The following is a 9,022-nucleotide window of genomic DNA, read 5'->3' on the forward strand; positions in this document are numbered from 1 at the left end:
ATGGCGAGAGCTTTGTCAGGCCTCTGAAATAATGGCTTGAGGTTGAAGAAGACCTTAACCTTATGGTGTAATTTATCCTTTTGAACACGTGATGTACGATGAAGAGTGGTCCAAGGTACCTTAGCAGAGGTTGTCTGGCAGGGCTGTTGAGGACCACTATCCTTGGTACAATGGAGATGTTTCTCGTGCTTGACGTTTTAGAGACTTTTCCTTGACCGTTTGGCATATGATATGGGTGCCCATCGTACTTTCTTAATCTCTGGGCTTATTTGGTGTATGTTGGGTACCTTGGTATAGGTAAGATACCCTGGGCACCCGAGATTGTGGTTTAGGTCAGGTACTTCGGGCACCCAAGTTTGTGTTATATGTCAGGCACCTCAGGTATCCTAACTTAAGGAGTAGGTCAGGTACATTGAGTGCGTACGATGATCGCTTACAGCCATGGCGCCCCTCATCGACATGTGGTGTTTTACTATAATTTTTATATTTCTCCCCAAACAACATCCCCCTAGCTTCTTTTTTTACGAAAAGTATTAAAGGCAAAAAAAACTCGCATAAGAAGTAAGAGTGACACATGGCGATGTAGAGTTTAACTTGATGGGTGTTTGAATAAGGGGCGCCCTGTTTTGCTTCTTTTTTAATTAAGCCTTGTATATATCCAAGCCAGAAATCTTCTCTTTGTCTTTTTTTTTCTCTTTTTTTTTTTAACTTAACTGACAAGGTGAGTGGGCATGGCTGTTTTCATGTCTTTTCTACTTCTCATGAAAAGTGTTAGCCGTCTGACACAAAGTTCAAATTTAAAAGAGTGCTGATGTTTGCCCCGGGTCAAACCCCGAAAAAAACAAAACGACGTCGTTTTGTTTTAATTTCTTTTTCTTTTTTGCTTCTCCAAAACGCTGCCGTTTTTGATATCTTTGTTTTTGCTCCTCCAAAAGAAACCGTAAGTCTCTTCCTTTTGTTCCGTCAGTGTTTGAGAATTACTATTGAAGTTGGAAAGAATTGGAAATGGAACAACTGGTATCTCCATGGTTCCTTCCAGCATCAAGATCACATTTTTCATGGAAGAACAAAGATTTGGCTCATCTTGGATGCACAAAAGCCCAACTCTCACCATTGTTTCCAGTGTTCTCAAGTCTACTTCTTCGTCTTCTCCAACAAGCTTGTTTAACTCTTTGGCGATAAAACAATTGTACACCCAAGTTGAGAGAAGTACTACGTCTGCAGTTGAAACATTCACTTCAAAATTGCTTTTGCAGCATGCAATCTCCAACAACACAACTCCAAAACTATAAACATCAAATTTCACAGTTATTAGGCCACTGTTTTGCCATTCAGGGGACATATAGCCTCTAGTCCCTTTGACCCCAGTAACGATTCTAGTTTGTTAATTCTTCTCTCTGTCGCTTTCCCAGGTGAAACGAAGAAATGAAGAGGAAGAAAATCAGTAACTTGGTTCTATAACGTTACAAATTCAACCGAGCAGCACGTTGTGAGCATTCCCTTTTCATCAAACGACGTCGCTCTGCTTTGCTTCAATTCATTTCAGCTGGGCAGCACGTTGTGAGCTCTGCTCTGCTTCAATTCATTTTGAAAATAAATCAGAACATAAAAAATTTTGTCCCCAGGCCAAACACTAATTACAGAAGCTTGTAGTTGAGACAGGAATAGAAACAGAAACAAACAAAAACAATCAGGAGTTCACACACACAAAAAAAAAATATTTCAGTAACAATTCCAGCACTAATTCCAACACCAGTAACACTTCCAACAAAAACAATTCCAGTAACATTAACACTTCCAGCAAAAAAAATTCCAACAGCAACAACTCCAGCACCAATTCCAGCACCAGTACATTTCCAGCAAAAAAAATTCCAGCAGCAACAACCTGGCCTAGGGGAGCCGAAGTGTGGTGCTTTGTGAGTGGATGAGGAGGGGAGTGTTGGCTGTCGCTCGTGTTAGCTTTATGAGTGCCGGCTGTCGCGTGACTATTGGTGATGGCAATGAAGACCTCGATCACGTGATGGCGGTGGTCCGTCATCTATGGGCTCGTCTTTCGTCTGTACCGACTGTTCGCGTGACCGTGGGTGATTGTTGTTTGTGGGTGTGATTTCGTGGTTTGTCAAAAGGAAAGTAAGAAAGGGGCAGATAAGCACTTGAGTTTTTTCTGCTTTAGTTTGTTTTGTTTTTACTAACTCAAACGACTACGTTTCATGCAAGTAAAAAGAAAAAAAAAAACCAAAATGATGCCGTTTTGAAATAATTCGGGGTTTGACCCGGGGAAAGTAGCATTTTCCAATTTAAAAACCAATAATTTTCTAATATCTTTTATCTCCTCTTTTGTACAGTACCTTTTATCTCCTCAATTAAAACATTTTCTTCTCTTTTTCTCTATTATTTATTTTTTTTAAAATCCCCAAAAAATGTTTATGAAAGCCAATCACTTCCAGTAATGCTCTCATCTTGCTCATATTTCCTACTTTTCTTCTTTTTTGTCTCGTCTTTTTCCCTGGCTTCGTCAACCTTCTATTTTTAGTTAAAAATCCTTTTTTTTTCGTCATTTCTCTTTTTCCTTTCTTTTTTTCCTTTTCCTTTCTTCTCTCTTTTCTCTTTTTCCTTTCGTTTTTTTTTCTTTTCTCTTTTTCCTTTCTCTCGGCCAGCCTTCTCATCTCGTGGTTCCCGGCAAAGACTTCCGATCGTCGTTACGGTGATTCTCGGCGCCAAATTTAGATGGCATGCAGCGGTATTTTGTCCGACGGTTCGACGAATAGCGTTTCTCCTTTCTCACGTCATTTTCATTTTTTTTTAGACGAAATCCCTAATGGGTTTCTTTTTTCATTGACAGTCGCCATCCAGCTTCATCCCTCTAGCCATTTTCGGTGACTCTGCGGCTCCCGTTAGCGATTTTTCGGCGAACTGCGACTCCGCTTGGCAATTGTTGTGGGATCTACAACTTCTTTTGGCGATTTTCTAGCAAACCGCAGCTGCTCTTGGTGATTTTTTCGGTGAGCCACAAACCTTTGGTGTTTTTCGGTGGTTCTTGATTATCTAGGGTGATTTTCAGCAGTGTGGGTGAGTTTCTTGTACTGTTTTTGTTATATATATATATAGGTATTTATATATGTTTACATGCATGTGTATACATGTGGGTATTTATTTATCTATGTGTGTACTCTTACTTATTGATCTTGGTGAATGTAGCTTTATCACTCCGTGTTTACAAATTCTGATTTGTGAAATTGGTGAGTTTGATGTGCCCTTTTTTCCATCTTTCCTTTTTTCTTGGTATATACATTGTTACACTATGTTGCATATTCTGAAAAAAAAATCTTCATTCTTTATTTTTCATGTTTTTGGTTGTGGTTAATGGTTGATAAATGGTGTGGATGTGTTTTTATGAACCTTGATCTAGTGGTATTTGATAGAAAGATGTGGATTGAAGGTGACTCATGTAGTCAGAAGTAGTAGTGTAAATAGCCTTCGTACTGAATCTCCTTCCCATATTTCCATTAGTGAAGACGAAAAATCTTCTCCCAATGTCTCTAACAGTGGTAATCTATATCCTAGGTCTCCTCCCACTAGGGGTGTCTACCGCAGTAGCCCATGCTTTTCTGGTACACCATCAACCCACCAATCTCAGAAAAAGGCTAAGCCATCTACCCATGTGACCCAAGTTCATTCCTCATATCGAGTTCCTAGATCTCCCTCTGCTCCTATTTCAAAATCTAGTTATCTCAATTCACTAGAAGCTAAGAGGGCTACTTTGGGTTACTTAGAACGAATTAAGGGCAGGCATAACATTCCTTCATATGCCCAGCTTAGGGTACCCTGTGTAGATGAGTAACCAAAATGCCCTTCACATTGACCTCTTTGATCAAGACTCCGCCTACCTCTCCAACCTTCTTTTATAAGGATGTCCAGTTACTTGAAGATAGCTCTTAAGCAGCTATCTCTTCTAGGGTGGAGGGACACTCACAGATTTGCAAGTATTATAGTCGGAAGTATTGGGGCATGATATTTATATTCGATATTTGAGGGGACTTTACCAATTTAAGAAGCCCAAAGGTCATGTTGTTGCTTATTTTTCTACCTCGGGTGTCCATGGCAATCTTATTAGAGGGGACCATGTCTTGAAGAAGGGTTATAAATAAGGTAAGTTTGTTGCTGATGGTAAGTGTTGGGAGGATACCCCAGATGATGAAGACAGTAAGTGTTCCCCTCGTAGCTTATCATTATTTATTTTTATCCTAGTCCACTTGCATAAATGTTTTGCTAACCTCGGGTTCCCCATGGCTTTGTAGATGTCACGTGGGTGAAAAGGTCATGCCCTATTCAGGAGGTGGGGAGAGAGGTGAGTAACTTTATGGAGAGGTTCCGAGTTGTACAGAAGGGTAATGATGTGTTGAAGGAGAGCAGGTTGGAGAGAGCGGGGCTAATTGACAGAGGTTTTTCATCTCTTTCTAGTGGCGAGTCATGTATGACTTTTAGGTGTTAAGAGGGTACCCTATTATTATCCATGTGACGAAGGTGCCCCGCGATCACCGTGTTTTACATTTAGCTTTGCTATTTTTTATTTCCCTTTGCTTTGTGTTCATGATGTTTAGTACTTGTCCAGCTGACTTCGTTTTCTCGTGTGTTAGGTGCAGATATAGAATCAACGGATGACGCTTTTGATGCTGGTGGGTGTATCTTTCGGTACTTAGGATTTTACATTACCACAAAAGAATACTCGCCTCTTCATGGCCCTGGAGTAAAGGTGAAATCGCAAGGTACCTCTCAGACTAGATCGTTCCTGAAAGAGAAAATTTGGGTTAGTTTCCTTATTTCCTGATGATCTTCATGAAAGTGAACTAGATCCGGTGTCCAACGAGAAGTTCTCATATCTAGCCCATTGTTTTTATTATTCTGCAGAGAACGTTACCCTTAAGATTGCCGCAGAGACAGATATGTTTAGTTTGAGTGAACGCTATGGCCGAACACTTAAGGCTACTCAAGAAGTAAGTTCTTCCAGGGTACCTCGAGTATACTTTTTCTCATTCATTATTTATTTATTTATATAGTTATACACACACACACACATATATATATATAACACTCTTCAACAACTGTAGGGGGCCTTTCTTCTGAGTCATTATCTTCCAGACTTTGATTCATTTGTCGCTGCCCAGTCAAAGGTTGAAAAATTGATGGGTGAGCTCTAAAGTCAACAATCTCTTAAGGAAAAGCTTGTTTAGGAAGTCAAGGCATTGAATAAATGCCTTGATGATTTGTCTGGAGAGAAAGCTCGGGTAGAAAGAGATTGTGACGAGCTAAGGGCCAAATACAGGATCAATTGTCTGAGTAAAAAAAGATGGCAGATGAGGCATATTCCCTTATCATGATGGAGGTATAGAGCATGAATCCAGAAGTGCTGGTACCCTGGGTCAAGAGATACGTTAACAAGACAATTGAAGTGTAACATATGTATAAATTTAAAATAAGAATGAGGCGGTGATTAAGGATTTTGGTGGTTGAGGACTTTTAAAATAAAAGAAGCTGGAAAAACAAAGCAAAAACAGACACATGCACGTGCGAGAGAAGCTGCCAAACCGACCCAACTACAAACCTGAAAACCCGACCTGACCTGACCCGCGAACATAACCCGGCTATATCTCGCGATTTCGGCCACCACTCTGGCTAAGTAAGGTATCAATCGAAAGCTTGTGAGACGCTGGTCATACTTTAACTGTCATCTTCGTCGGAAATTGACCGGAACGCCGCCGTTTAAGGCTTGAAAAACCGCGGCCAAAACCCATCACTACCGCCGTTGATCTTACCGGAATTTGACCACGCCACCACCTCAGTTTTGTTCCCCACGACTCCCTCTTCCATTTCCGACCATCCACTGCCGTTGGGGACATCGTTTTGCCATTGATCGGCTGTTGAAGGACTTACAGATTTGGGAGCTCGATCCAGAGCCATCGCCGCGTGTGGGAGGTCATCACCGCCACCGTTGGACTTAGTGTGGCCAGAACTTTCAGACTTGAGCTTCCCAGCCAGCGTTGACCAAATTCTGGTGACCGTTGACCGCCAAGGGCATTTAGGTAATTTCACAGTATGAAGGCAATTTTGTAATTTTTAAGCCTGTGGATATTTTAATAATTCATAGAATTGAGGATTGGGTGTAATTACGATTCCGAAGGTAATTCGGTGATTTACGATTTCAGAGTATTTTAATGATTTACGGACTGAGGGCATTTTAGCAATTTTATCGACACGGGAGTTGTAAATTATGGATAGATGTTCGTTTCGAGTTTATTGCATAAATTTAGTTGTAATTCTGATTTATGGAAAATAATTATGTCGTTTCCTTGATTTAGGAGGATCCGCGAGCGAGAACCGATCCGCAGACGTGCACGATAACCGAGCGTGAACACCGTCACTGTGAGTGGAATATACAAAACCTATTTTCATAGTTAATTAGGATAGTAAAGCATGTTTGCGAAATAAGTATTTTAAATGTTCTGATTTAATGATTCCCTCAAAATGAATTTTATTAACGCATTGATATTTTATTAAAATGTTTGGTTAATGGTTTTGCGTATCGACTTTGAATAAGCATGTTAGTATTTTAAAGATAAGAAAAGTGGATTCAAATGTGGTATGATTTAAAGTATGGTTAAAAGGTATGTGAATATGAGTATAATGAGTATTTTTTAAATCATTAGACAATACCCTTCCCCTCCAGATACAGTGATACAGATGTGATGAGATAGAGGTCTTTGGGGCCCGTCTGAACACACATAGAGGCTTTGGGCCGTGTGTTTGGGCGCTTTTTTCCTTTTAGGAGCATATGCATGCGGTATGATGATTACATAGATACAGATATTGAGATACAGATGAGATACAGACCTTTGGGGCCCGTCTGAGTACACAGAGGTTTTGGGCCGTGTGCTTGGGCGCTTTTGTCCTTTAGGGACTAGATTATACATGCACAGATATGATGAGATATGAGATGGTATTTTTATGTCTATTCGTGTAGCTCCGGGGCGTGACGGTATCTATATAGTACGTCATTGCCCGTCCGTTGAGATCCGGATACGACGAGATTATTTCCCTGGGTACTTGTGTGGTGATGATTTTCAAATTTGTGTATTATATATAATATTGTGATATGATTTACATGGTTAGTAATCTGATTTAAATGTTAAATGATTTATTACTGGTTTCTCGCATATGGTTTGATGAAATTGTGTTTGGAAATTATATGATTATTTCTTTTAAAATAAGAATTAATTTTCAAAAACTACTATCCACTCACTGATCTCACTGAGTTTTAAACTCATCCCGTTTTTATTATATTTTTTCCCCCACCAGGAGGTTGCAGGTACACCAGACCGACCCAGCGACTGTAAATATATTTTGAAACGTGATGGTGTTAGAAGATATAGATGATTTTGTTAGGATATTTCAGTTATCTTGTCCTTTTGGGATTGTATAAATTTGTTATATTATTCTTTTGGGATTAAGAATAAACTGAGATATTAATATTAGTTATAATATTATCTTTTTAGACTTTGGAGATATCTTGAGTAAAAGTCAGTATTTTGGTTGAGGATGTTGATAATTGGAGTTGTTGTATGTTGAATTATATTGGGAGTGTTATATTTATAAAGGAAACTGCTGAATTTTTAGCAGAATCTTTATTAATAGAATTATTATCAAGTTCGTTTTGATAATACTAGATTGACTTGCCCGGAGGGGATTCAGGGCGGGTCGTTTCATGAGACAGAAAGAAACCGTCCACTACCCAATCGGGTAGTCCATCTGGGTACATGGGTACCCAACATACCCCAGCAATTGCCTGCCTTAGATGCTCCTGCATGGGCTGCTCATATTTAGGTACCTCGGAGTCTTCTGTTGACCACCATTTGAAGAAAGATGTTGGGGATGATGTACCCCTTTTAGTTTAGTTATTACTTTGTGCTGTTATTTTTCTTGGGCTCCCCACATTCTGCACTTGGAACTTATTTCTTTCTTTTGATTTTTTTGGGATATTTTGCATTGCTTGGATGTCTCTACTCTTGTGATACTGTGCTATTAAGCCCCTTGTTTTGTATTTACATGTAGTAGTATTTTACATCCTTGTTACTCTGCATCTAAGTACTTGGCTAAGTTGTCATTTTGTAAATTTTCGGGGTACCTCGCATTATATTTGACAAATTCTTCTCTGAAAGGGGTACCTAAGGTACCCAACAAAGAGATCATATTAGGCGCCTAATGGCTCACATAGACACATTTGCTGCATGTCTTTTTTGAAAATTATGTTGAATCTCAACAAATGGATAATCAAAGCATCGTCATAACATTTTGATTATAATTAAGAGTATGTAGTTGGTGCACCAAATTTATTTCTTGCTCTTCTGAAGCTTTCCCCAAAATTTTGAATTGCCTATTCTCCACTGGTGTGTGCAATTTCTAATGCTATGAGTGTCAATGTGTAAGTGTACACAACAAGTAATATACTGATGAGTACTCAAATCGTCTATACAAGGATTGATGTTATTAGATTTGCTACAGCAACCTTAACAGTGTAGTCTTATTCTAAATTAAAATAAGACAATCTATGAAACTAATAAACTAATTAAAATAAAAATGCAATAAAGAAAATGATCTCATCAAACACAAGTATTAATGTAACGCCCACTTTTATTTTTATTTTTTCTCTTTTACCCTTATTAACTTGAGTAGGATAGTTATTATTAAGTGTTTGTGTGTGAGTAAAATTTATCAAATTACTTTAAATAAGTTACATAAGTTGTTAGTTTTTATAAAAAATATTTATTAATTACCAAGTATTTAAGAGGAAGCCATCTTTTTAAGAAGCTGTCTTTTTTTTTTTTTACACCGTTACAAACCGTAGAAAAAAAGGAAAGAAAAATAAGTTTTTAGAGAAGGAAAAGAAAGTTTTATAACTTCTTTTCTCAGTGTTTGCCTTAAGGTATTAAGTATTTCTTTGACTTATATGATTTATTTTTATGAATTG

This window comes from Citrus sinensis, chromosome 1 (genome assembly GCF_022201045.2).
Source record: "Citrus sinensis cultivar Valencia sweet orange chromosome 1, DVS_A1.0, whole genome shotgun sequence".
In the NCBI taxonomy this organism is placed as follows: Eukaryota; Viridiplantae; Streptophyta; class Magnoliopsida; order Sapindales; family Rutaceae; genus Citrus; species Citrus sinensis.